This window comes from Melozone crissalis, unplaced genomic scaffold (genome assembly GCF_028551555.1).
Source record: "Melozone crissalis strain CALT ecotype California unplaced genomic scaffold, PUWL_Pcris_2 ptg000016l_1, whole genome shotgun sequence".
In the NCBI taxonomy this organism is placed as follows: domain Eukaryota; kingdom Metazoa; phylum Chordata; class Aves; order Passeriformes; family Passerellidae; genus Melozone; species Melozone crissalis.
In genome coordinates this window covers 31,817,882-31,829,606 of record NW_026535794.1, presented here as the reverse complement: position 1 = coordinate 31,829,606, position 11,725 = coordinate 31,817,882, and positions in this window count along the sequence as shown.

Sequence of the window (11,725 nt, the reverse complement as noted above, 5' to 3'; positions counted from 1 at the left end):
GATGCCTGGCAACAGGTATGAAGATTTTCTTCTCCATTACAGCAATCAACCTGTTGTGAGGATGCTGCCTATCCTTGCAAATCTTGCCTATTGCAAAAACATTAGCACCAAACTTCACTCAGCTGCCTTCTCAGAGCTGCCAAGCGAGTTCTGTGAACCTCTCTTTCCTCAGGGTAAAGGAGGCAAGCTGCAATTATTTGCCAGTAGTGATTTTTGCTTTCTCCAGATAAATAAAGTGGGATTGATGAGCAGTGAAAGATGCTACATTTGATGCAGAGTTTAGGTGGGCAGTGCAAACAGGCTGTCCCAAGGAGGAAATCCCTACCTGGCAATAGGTTGGTACCTGAAACTTCAGTAAGAGCCAGCACCACTGTCTGCTGTGTGTGTTTGCTTTGCTTTGCATAGTCCGACCATTACCACACTAAGAATGGGGTTTAATTTGCTTGTCCATATACACATGAAAGGACAAAGCCAAACGGAGAAAACACTTGCCAAACACAGTTTTCAGTTGTGCTGAATGCAGCAGCACACTGCTTACTCTGTACAGCCATCTTCTGCGTTAGGACAAACACAGGTCTCACATTTTAGAGGGGTGCAGAGCAGGACTCCTTCCCTCCACAGCCCTGGTGTCGCTCACAGAACAGTGACACAGACCTGGCCCAGCAGCCAGGGAGTTTATCAGCCTCGTGCACCAAGCCCAAGATTTCCAGCAGACTTCTGTTTTAATGCCCACTTTGACACTGGATCACTTCTACTCTCAATTAAACTCAACAGCCTGTGGGAACAGCTGCAGACTAAATTTACATCCCGTTTTGCCAAGAACAGAATATTTAGAAGAATGAATGAATGAATGAATGAATGAATGAATGAATTGAAAGCACATGCAAGCAGCATATCTTTATTTAAAAAGAGATTTCAAAACTCTGTGAATTCTAAAAGACTTGGATCCCGAAAAAATTGCTCTCATCAAGGATGTCCTTTAAAAGGGAGATGCAATATATGTGTTTTTAGTTCTGCCTAGTCCTTCTCCCTTCATGACACAGAAACCCACAAATTCAGTCTGACCTGTTTCTGCTCATAAATGAGAAATACTTAATTGATGTCAAAGTCATGCTGTGGATCTTGTTTCTGTTCTGGAGAGCAACAGTACCCAAACACGAGTTCAGTTACAAAACACAGTATGTAAGGGTTCATAAAGTTTTACAGACATTAAATCACAACTTGGCTAGCATTCATGTCAGGCCCTGCTAATTTTCTCTTGCTGTGGCAGACATTAAGTTTTTCTGACTGTATGAGTCAGGTAAGAAAGATGAGGGACTTCTAAGATGCTAAGTTTCCACATGTGTATCCTCTAGTCTATCGTGAGGTAAATATTCCACGGTACATTGCATTCAGTATCAGGGTGTATCAGAGAAGGAGTGCAAAAAAAATCTGTTACATATACATTCAAGTTGAAATATAAATACAAAGAACAAAAGATTTTCCTCCTCTTGTTGCAGTATTTTTTGGTCTTAAATATACAGCAGGAAATGATTTCCTGTTGTCAGTAATACTACATAAAATGATTGTAGATAATAGAAGTCATGTTGCCTTCTAGAGATGATACACATTTTACAGGTTTAGACTACTTGATTTCAATATCTTTCAATCAACTCTTAATAAAATATGAAAGCCATGAGAAAAACCCCATGGTTAGTGGTCTTAATTAACAAGTATTTTAATCAGGTAGTATTTATCTATTTTGTTTTGATTTTGTCATTTGTAGGCAGAAAGACATGTTTGTTTCATAACATAATTGCTGACCTATTTTCAGAGTGCTCTTGGGAGAATTAACAGAAGTTTTAAAGAGACCCAAAAATTCAAGAAAATATGCACATATCACTTCTTCTCATGTAAAAGAGTGAGAGCGAGATTCAACAGCTAAAGATGAATGAAAAAATTTCAGCCTTTTGTAAAATAGCTGGTGAATTGTACTTACTGATTGTGGGCCAAACACAATCAGTAAGTACAATTATTCCATCTGCTGCAATAAATTCAAAATTACATGTGTGGATTTTTCCATTTGACAGCAGAGGAAAATGCACTTCTGAAGTCAGGCTTAATTCAAGAAAGTTCTGTTAAAAATACTTTTATATAATTTATTGTGTTTCTTCAGGCACAGAAGAGATCAGAAGGGAATAACTGCATCAACTAGATACATTTTTGGCACGTAACTTAGCCGCATCTCCCCTGTTTGTAGTAGTCACCATGATCTCACTAAACATGCTATACTTTTTTTTAATGTTTTTTGTCAGCTGTCATTTCTAGCCCAACTGCAATAACTTCTCTGATAAAATCTCTGTTTAGTCTGTGTAGGACAAATTTTCATTCTCGTGAAACACTGTTTTTACTGGGGCTTTTTCTGGGTGAAGACTGAGCTGAAGAGTCAATAACACATCAGGCTGTGCCTTCATGATAATGTGCTTTAGGGCACAAGTACATGGGAGAAGGAAGGATCTTGATTTTGGGTGGGTTCCAAGGCTGATCTTACTGTGGTCTTCTTCCCCTGATGGCATGGGTTTCTCTAGGTTGTTATTTCTGTTTTCTGCGGCATAATCTACATTTCCAGAGAGCACAGCACCAGCAGAGAAAGTCGGAAAAGTTTTCTCTCATTCTGAAAAAAAATAAAAAAGAGGTAAGGTGAAACCCAGTGAAGAGAACAGGAACAGGAAATAAAATCTGGGGACTTGGCTGCTGCACAGGTCCCTGCATGCCCAGCTATGGGTGTCCCTTCATGCTCTCAGGCTCTGTACGGCCACTTGGTGTCTTATCCTGCTCATCCCTCATGAGTTTGACCCTGTTCACAGGCTTTGAGGATTCCCTCTGTACACTACCAGGATTTAGCTCCCCACACAACTACAGGGAAGTGCTTTTAATGAATGATGAGAGGAAGGTCAGAGCAGTGTGCCTCCCTTTCCGGTGACTCACCAGAGGCCTGGGCTGCAGCAAGGCAGGACTTCCAAGCAGTCAGAGCAGGGGTGCCCAACCTGAGAAGTGAACAGAATTTCAGTCATTTGTCCTGAGGCACGGTCTAACTGCACAATGCACACTGACAAAATAAGCCCCAGAGATCAAATGATGTGTTGTTTCTCTTGTATTCCTGCCAAAGAAGACAGAGATCTGTATCTCAACAGAGATGTAAATGCTGATGAAAGCTTCTTCTGAAATGGGAGCAGTAACAAGAGCTGCCAGGCTGGTGAGATACTTTAACTTGTAACAAGGCATGAGGTTGGCCTTCTCTTTAATTGGGATATAGGAATAAACTCTACTACTTAGCTGCTTATTTTCTTCATTTTTAATAAGCTACTTGCATCTCAGACCAGCCAACAGATACAAGAGTTCCCGTGCTGAGAGGTACAGAGGCAGACTGGTGGTTTGGTTATATGAGAATTGTTTCCATAAGGAATCACTTCAAATTACAGACAAATTTATTTCCACATATGCACACTGGCAAACAGTATTTAATGAACTCAAAATACCCTTTACATTTTTTGACTAGTACAAGAATACATCCCTAGTATGATGAGAGACTGCCTGTTTTTTTGAGGTTGCATTTATATTTGACAAGTACCTTTCCCATTATGTAAAGCTGATCTGTGTAACTGAGGCTGTGGGTTGGATTGTTCTAATCTAAAAAATAAGGGAAATTCAGAAGGGAATTGCAGTACACTTAACTCAGACTTATGAACTAATTAATTAACAAAAGATCATTCACTTCAGAATCTGGTACAAATAGGCTTGCAAACTGAAGTCACTGAGTTGCAGATCACTTTTCTTAAGAGATACTGCCTTACAACTTGGTTTTGCATGTGGAAAAATTCTGGAATACTTTTTGTTTGATAAACTTTAAACAGTGATTTTCCCTGGGCGTAAGTACCTTAGATTTCACTTTTATCTAACAGGAAGGCACCTCACATACTGCAAATCCTGCCACCAGCACCAGTTTCATTCCTACCTGTGGGAAGCTGGGGGTATAAAACCTCTATTTTGTTGACATTCTGTGTCACAAGACTAGAGCAATCGTGGGAAGCTGGAAGTTCAGGATGGATTTAGAACTTTTGAAAAGAAACTCTCTCCTATTGTGTAAGGATACTGATACTTCTGATACTTCTTCCAAGACTGGAAGACTTTCTGCAGCAGCATGAAGTACACATTTTTGAGGAAGAGAAGTGGAGATGTGCATAAGTTACACTGCAGTCCAACTGAACTACTGCAATACCCAGGGTGCTTTCAAAATTCAAATGGAAAGTTATATCTAAACATGTAAAATCTCCTGTCTGTGGAACTCTACCAAGACAGGGAGTTAGGACCCCCAGAGTGAATCTGAACAGTCAGAGGCTTGGTTAAACCAGCAGGAGGAAGGCGTGCTGGTGGGTGACCAGGACTGTTCCCATGAGGGTGAGGGTGGTGCTGCCAGGCACAAAAACAGGCACTGAGGTTATGCCTCCAGGCATAAAGTGGCTCTTCTTAGCCAAATATGTGACATGCTGAGAGCGGGAGAGAAGTCTCAGTCACACATGCATGTTGCATAATCATCAAATATGCCTGTAATACAACTCTGACAGAGGCAACTTTCACTTCCACGTGGTTGTCTTGGGAAGCCTCCCTTTCCTAGGCTGAGTTGCAACTATCAAATCTCAGCTGGTTTAGCTGAAAAATTATCATGGAATGGTGCCTTTTGACTGAAATGGATTGTTTTGCACTCTGTTGTGATGAAAATAAAATCTACATTTAGCAAACTCTGTCTTCACCAAGCTATGAACCTGGTAAATTTTATGAGAGGACAGGTTTACTTTGCTTTGTTTGCAAAATTATTTTGAGAAGGTTTTCACATTTTCACAGCACATTCCACAAAAAAGTGCCAATTTTTTCTTCCTGAAAGTAAAACTGAAAAAGGGATCCTGAAGCAGCTACCTAAAAGTTACAAGCGAAGTCTATAAGAATATATTGATTTTTTCCTGCCCATATTTTTGACACAGAAAAGGTCTTTTCACTAATTCCTAATGAGATTTATCATTAGCATGAAAGCTTCAGTGAGCATTGCAGGTCTTGTGCTGTGTGCTCAGGTCAATACTTGTCCTGTCTGCTGAAAGATAAATGGTATGTTTTCATAGGATGATAGGCTAGACTCTCTGGCAAAGGCTCATGTGGAAGTAACACTATCACAGCAAGTGTCTACTTGAGTACTTGCAAAAAAACCCAAACACCTTCCCTATAGGCATATTCACAATTTGTTTCCTAAAGCACTCAAAACAAGTCAAAACAAGTGAGCAGGACAAGAGGGTGGAGGGCCCAGGTGAACAGCAGTATCTTTGTGCAGGGTACATCAATGGCTGTCCCAGCTGAAGGTTCACAGCTGTTACATGGTTTAAAATTTTCCAGATTTCAAACTACAAATCAGATATTTCCAGCTAGACCACCAAATTGCTAAACTGTGTCACACAAAGAAAATATTCAGTGTTATGTAAAGAAGCAGCAAAACCCTTCTGACATTCTCAGTTTACATCCATAGAAGAGGAGCACTTCCCATAGCAAAGTGATGGATGAGCAGAACACCTGACACATAAGGCACCCTGAAGAGGACAATCAAGGTAATTGAAATTCAGAGAAAGAGAACTCTCTTACAGTCAAAAAAATACAGTAGATTAAATATTACTTATTACTTACTGAAATATTATTATTATTAAAGTTTTAATGCAAAAAATACAAAGGGGAAATATTATAAGCTTATCTTTAACAAACACAATCTGTCCATTTGAAGATATGACTCCAGCCTGTCTCTCAATACTCCATCTCTTCCTATATTCAATCATCCCTCCCATTTCCCTCTTGAAAGAAGAGTCTGGTTTGCAGTTTGTTTTGCTACTACAGGTTTTTACTGGGCAGTCCCCTGCCCAGAGTGCCTGGTGGGCTGCCCTATGCTCATCACTAACTGCTCTCTTGCTGCTACCCTGGTTTGAGCAAGTTCACACAAAGAGAAAGCAGTAGGTCTGCATCATTAAATGCAGGGAGCAGTGCACACATAGAGGGTAGTGTGGAAGGTTGGGCACAGAAATGCATGCTGGAATATGGCAGGAAAGAAAAGGGCAGCTGAAAGGATCTGTAAAGATAGTGCAAACAGTAGGAGATAAGTCACAGAAAACTGGTGATGTCTGCCTCCAGTGAGTAAGGGCAGAGGACTTGAATTCAAATGTTGCAGATACCTAGGGTTAATTCACAGAACCATAGAATGGTTTGTGTTGCAAGGGACATTAAAGATCACCTAGTTCCAAACCCCTGCCACTGGCAAGGCACATCTCACTAGACCAGGTGGCTCAAAGATGCTTCCAGCCTGGCTTGAACACCTCCAGGGATGGGGCACCCAAAACATGTCTGGGCAAACTGCTCCAGGGTCTCACTGCCTTCATTTGAAATTAGGCTATTTTAAAAAACTCTGTTCAAAATACACGGTTTATGTGGTTTCCTCAGCTTGTAATTTAGTGATAGCACTAGAATCTGGTGAAGAATTTCTGGTGAAATCAGATTGAAGGATGATGCAGGGAAATGTAAGGAGTATTTAGTGAAGATCCATAGCTAGGGGCTGGATAAAAAAGACTGTAAGGACATGTCTATCTAGTGAAAGAGGAGAAATAGGAGTTACACCTGAAGTAATTGTGTAGAAAACAGAAACATAAAAAGGAAAGGGTCTTGTGATCCTTAGTGTCATTGTGTGTGAACTCAGCTGAAATGAGCCAAGTTTAGACTCCAGGCTGCAAAATTTTAACAGTGATGATAACTAGTCATTGGAATGAAAATTATCTAATGAACTATTATCTGGAATCATCAAAAAGACTACAGTAAAATTCTTGCTACTTTTAACTCTTTAACCACTTTTATTTTTAAAAGGAAATAAAATGTAGTCTAGGCAGAAATTAGTTTAAGGGACTCCCTGGTACATAATTTGAGGGCAGTCACAGCAGTCCTCTACAACGAGTTTACTATATCTGAATCTATGTAGATAAGCCATCAGCTACAAAATTGCAAAATTGACTGCCAGAGGCTATAGGAAACTCTAATCTGTGTTTAACATTTCAAACTCTGTGAGAGCTAGAAGAGGCTGGCTCAGAACTCACAGATCTGTTTCAATGAGGCCCACCATCAGCTCATGCTGAGATATTTTTTGGATAATTAGGTTTGAGTGGGTTATTAATTTATCTTAGATGTTCGCATAATAAATTTGAAATGTGTTCTATTTATTCCTTGATCATTTGGGGGAAATACAAAGTTTGAGAAAAATAAATTTTTGACCAGTTTTGCTGACTCGTTAGTTAAATTAATCAAAATATTTTTTTAAAAAATCAAATGCTGACTTCTGCAAAACTTTATTTTAGTGTCAGTGAAGGATCGTGTTTAGCCTTTTTTCAACCCTGATTCATGGCCCACTGAAATTTATAGGAGCCATTCATTAGCTATAATGAGGTTTGAAATGGGTCCCTTGTGAAGCAGACTGCTCAGATGAGAACAGATGCAATCATATTTGGATTTTTAAACTGTACAGCTTGAATCTGAATTGTTTGCATTCAAGTCAAAGTGTGCTGACTTAGAAGAAGAGATAATTGTAACACTTAGATACATCTGCCTACTAACTTCTACTGATTGCTCTGCCATGAATTCCTCATCTAAACGGATGCATAAATGGAATTCTGCAAGAGTTTGCCCTGGCTGTGTTATATTCAATATTTTCATTAATGACCTAGATGGGAAGAAGAGCATGCTTATTAAATTTCCAGAAAATGTCAGGTTGAGAAAGACTGGATGCCGGAGGACAGGATTAGAATTCAAAATTACCTTGACTAACTGGATAAATTGTCTGAAAAAATAGGGCAATATTCAATAAGAACAAGTTCTAGGAACTAAACTCAGCAGGGAGTGACCAGTTGCAACAATGCCATGCTGTTGCAAAACACCCTCCTGACTAGGCAGGAATAGAGACTGCAAAGCATGGCAAATAATCCATCTGCTCTGCTCAGCACTGCAAATGCCTCAGCTAGAGTATGCAACTGGCTTTGGGCAAAGGACTTCATAAGGGTGTGTGCCAGCTGGAAAACACCCAGCAGAAAACAGCAAAGATGATTTAGGTTAGATATCAGGGCGAAGTCGTCCTTTCAACAAGGAGAGTGAAGCAGAGGTTGCTGATGGTTAGGAATTGTCAGCACTGGATACCTATTTGTGTCTGAGAACGTTGAAGGTCTGCTTTAGACACTCCACCTGCAAGTCTAATAAATCCTTTAAGTGAGATTGAGCAGTGTTTATTCTAGGCTTTGTACACCACAGTGTGAATTAGTTATGGTTCAGTAAATGTTTTTAGAAGATAATCTACTCTAAACTCAAAGTGGGCCATGTCTGGCATAGAAAGTTTAGAAGTGCCTCAGTTATCAATATTTATGTATTTCAGCTAAGATTATTCTACATTAAAAGGATACATAGATTATTTAGACACAAAATTTTTAAAGATGTTTAGTACTTCAACAAATCTGAAAATGCATTTCTAATTTCTTAACCCTGACTGAGTCATAATATGACAGATTATTAAAGAATTTACCACTCTCATTTCCTCCTCCATGTAACTTCAATGATTCTATAAGTCACATAATAAATGCAAACCAAAAACTCTACCATTTTCCAAATAATTGTGTAATGGTCTTTATTGAGCTGGGTGCACTGAAGGATTTAGCATCACAAGAGACTGAAACTCAAGCACTTATACACCCTATTTTTCATGTGATTCACCCAGTTTTTCAAGCGCATGTTTTATTAACACTTTTTGATATTTTGGTATATGCTTGGCTGCTGTGGGATTGTGTGCATCTCTGAGAGAGTAAGCAGTCTTCTGTTATGGGTTGGGATTTCCTATTCTGGGATTTAGCTCTGCAGGATACTTAATCAGAATAAGTGAACAGATATTTCTTCCAAGAAATAAGCAGAAGGATACTCATAAGGAAACCATAAAATTTTAATGTTGTTATATGCTGAAAACTGACTGGTAAAACCAGTAAAAAATTCTTCTCCTTTCCAACTGTCCCTTAAAGAAGCTCAACATAGCTTTGAGGTTGTGCACATACACTTACTTCATATTGCCACAATTTGTGCTAACCACTTTGTCAATTAACTTATAATTAATCTACAAATGTGTAAAAGAAAATACAAATCAAGAAAAAAGAGACTTTGATGAATGAAAATTTGTCACAATTTTTGAGCTTTTCTGTAAAATGTCACTATCAAAGAAAATATTTTTTTATCATATTTGCTCCTTATTAGAATTTCTCTATCCCTTGTTCTTAAGGTACTTTTAAGTTTGAAGTAGTTAGCAGTAATACAGATTTACACAAAGAGAAATTGAAGCATGGGATGCAAACATTTGGGGTATCCAGGGATAGAACACAAATCTCCAAAGTCCACCTGTAATTTAAATTGGAACTGAAAATGGTTAGAAAACTAAATAGTAAGTTGAATTTGAACAGAGCTGAGATGTAGCCTGAAACCAGAAAAAATTAGTTTACAGATTTTAATTTGTTTGATTTGTGCTTCCAAATCAGGTCCATCACTACAGCCCTTAGCACCAAGAGTTCAGTTTAATGATTTAAACCTCCTCTTACAAAAATTAACATAAAAACTAGAACAACAATTTAAGATTATGCAGCTAATTAATTATATCTGTCACTGTTAGTTCCAAGGGAGTCTGCTCAGTTGCATATTTTATGGAGGAGAAAAAGAGGGAGTAAGCAGCTGAGTGAAAAGGTGAAAAATTGTCTGCAGCCACATTCATATTCAGCTCAATGTAAAAAGTGTGTATTTATTCTCTGAAGGCAAGAATACTGATCAGGTTGAAAGACTCCCAGTCCTAAATAGGACCTAAGTACTGTGGAATAAAGCCTGTAAATCCAGCAGGTCAGACAACGCCCTTTTGATACTAACTGCTCTTTTTTTTTTCCTTCCCCTTCTGACAGCTCATTTCTAAAGAAGACCTCAAGCTACTGATGTTTTATGGCAATGTTTGTGCATTTGCTAAATTAAAATATGCTTCATGTCTTGCCATTACTGCTGGTGAATTCTTTTTATTTTTTTTTCATTGGTAATTACTAGAAGAGTAACTGTGCTTGGTGTTGGTCATGGGTGGTGAGTGGTCTCAGTGCAGGTCCTTCTCTTCTGGGCACGGGCAGGAGTTTGTTCCACCACCTGAGGAAAAGTAAGAGAAGTTATAATGTGCCTACATGGTGTGGCAAAAAGAGAAATGGGTTTGGAAGCCTCTGAAGGCAGCTCTGGATATGTGAATCCATGCAAGTTAAGATGGATAGGACAATTTCTATGAGTCTGCAAAGCATTTCTGTGTAATGTCTGTCACTGACTAGCTAAGGAAAGAGTGCAGGTCTTTTGTAGGTCTGCTTCACTGCACAGGATGCACACATTTAGGATCACAGTACAATGCCTCTCACACCTGATAACCCTCTGCTGACAAAACCTGTTACTTTATTGACCCTTCCACCACAGGGATGGGAAGAGCACAGGCTGCTTCATGAAGTTGAGTCTAATAACACAAATCAGTTGAGTTTAATTCAAATACTCAATGTCTAATCCAAATAAAATGGAGATCTACAGAGCATCAAGAGGGCACAAAACAACACCAAATTAGATGATGATAGTATTTTATATGCTGGGATATATTGTCAAGAAGCAAACAGGCCTCATTGCTTTTTTCCCCTAAGGTTAAGCAGCTGTGTTGTCTCTGTGTTGCAACTTCATCAATTATGTCTTATGAGTATCAGGTCTGAATTTTCAAGTTATGGACAAAACCTGAAGGGTTTGTCTGCCCAGAGAAATTTACTGCCAGAGCTACAACTTTCTTCATGGATACACTTATTCCTTCCATCCCCATAGGGAATTACAGCAGTATAGTTAAGTTGGTAAATTTTCCTATTTAGGCAGGCCCAGACTTCTCAAGAAACACTCTAAATTAAATATTTCTCCTGGGGGAGTAGCAGATACATGCATACTTTCATCAGGTTTTGGTTATACCTACACACACAACAAATAAGTTTAAGAGACAGCTACCTGCAGTTGTGTTACAAGGATACTTTCTCATGCCATGTTCTGTCAGGGCTCATTGCTCCTGCAAACCTCAGCCCAGCTTTGAGCAGCATGACTTTGTGGCCCTGGCCCAAATTTTGTGAAGCAAAAATCTCTTAGAGGAATATCTGCAAATCTTTTTCCTCCCAGAAAACCTAAGTCTGAACTGTGAGGTAGGAGTTCTAAGAAGTGTAGTTAAAGGTTGTGAGTACATATCTACTGAGAGTTATCCTACCTTTTCTGCAGAAGTAGGATTAGAATCTGGTGGTTATCCCATTCTCCTGTTCTTCATCTTAGATGTATGCTGGAGAAATAGTTGTGGCTTTTTTATACTACATATGTACTGACAGAGTAACCAACGACCAATGACAGAAGATTTTTGTAATTTATTTCTAAATATATTCTCAGGGTGACAGCCTATCTCACTGAAAGCCACAGGAACTTTTTTTTGGTTTAGACCAAAAAGTAGTAGACCATAAGAAAAAGTAGACTATAAGAAGTGAACGCAGGCCAACATGTCTCCAGAAACTATGAATAAAGTTCTTCTCTATGTGAATTTAGGGCTTAAATCTTAACTAGGACA